The sequence below is a fragment of the Echinops telfairi genome, unplaced genomic scaffold (genome assembly GCF_000313985.2).
Source record: "Echinops telfairi isolate 266 unplaced genomic scaffold, ASM31398v2 ScPeMD7_7457;HRSCAF=8495, whole genome shotgun sequence".
Classification (NCBI taxonomy): Eukaryota; Metazoa; Chordata; class Mammalia; order Afrosoricida; family Tenrecidae; genus Echinops; species Echinops telfairi.
In genome coordinates this window covers 25434155-25435093 of record NW_022111357.1, presented here as the reverse complement: position 1 = coordinate 25435093, position 939 = coordinate 25434155, and positions in this window count along the sequence as shown.

Below are 939 nucleotides of genomic sequence, written 5' to 3'. Positions count from 1 at the left end.
AAAAAAAAACCAAAACGAAACACCTCACTGCCATTAGGTTGATCACCAACTCATAGCGACCCTGTAGGACAGGGTAGAATTGCCCATGTGAGTTTACAAGACTAAGTCACTCGGAACAGCTGGTGATTTCGAACTGCTGACCTTGCGGATCACAGCCCAACTCATAACCCTGTGCTACCAGAGCAACCTATGTGACTACCCAGAATCACTTACAGTAATTGTGAGTGAATGAATGAATCTTATTCCCCTGTCTTCCCTGTGAGTCTTCATCACACCCATGCTGCAGATGAAGAAACTGAAGCTCAGTTCTCGGAAAGAAGTCACAGAGATAAGGGTTGCCAGAGCCAGGCCCGGAATCATCTGGGCGCGCAAAGGCTGTTCCTCTTTCTCCCAATGGAGACAGCCAATTATCGTAAGAGACGAAGGCACCGGGCAGTGTACCAGTCCAGAGACTGACTCATGCCTCTTGTGGAATGTTCTAAGCCTCCATCTCATTTCTCTGTTGGCCAACCAGGACCAAGAAGAGAAACTCTACCTACCTATGGGGTTGTTGCGAGGGTCCAATTGACCAGTTGTTTGAGCATGTGGGTCTCGTCAAGTGCGCATGTTAGTACCCATACAGAGGTCCAAGACTAACATAGAATTGGAACAGAAAATGCCCAACCAATTGCCTTTGCTCACTCTCTGGTGAGTCTTTCCAGCCAGTCTTTCAAAGACCATACACCAGTCTTCACAACTCACTTAATCCTCTTGGCGAGTCATAATAAGTATACACAGAAAAAAATGCTTTGCACTGGGTCTGGTACACATGACTCACTCAATCTATATGACTTGCTGTTATTCTCAGTGCAAAGCAAGAATGATAGGATGTCTTCTATCCACTCCCCCAAAAGGAAGGTCTAGGGAGTTTGTATCGGGGGACGTGGGGGTATGGGAGCC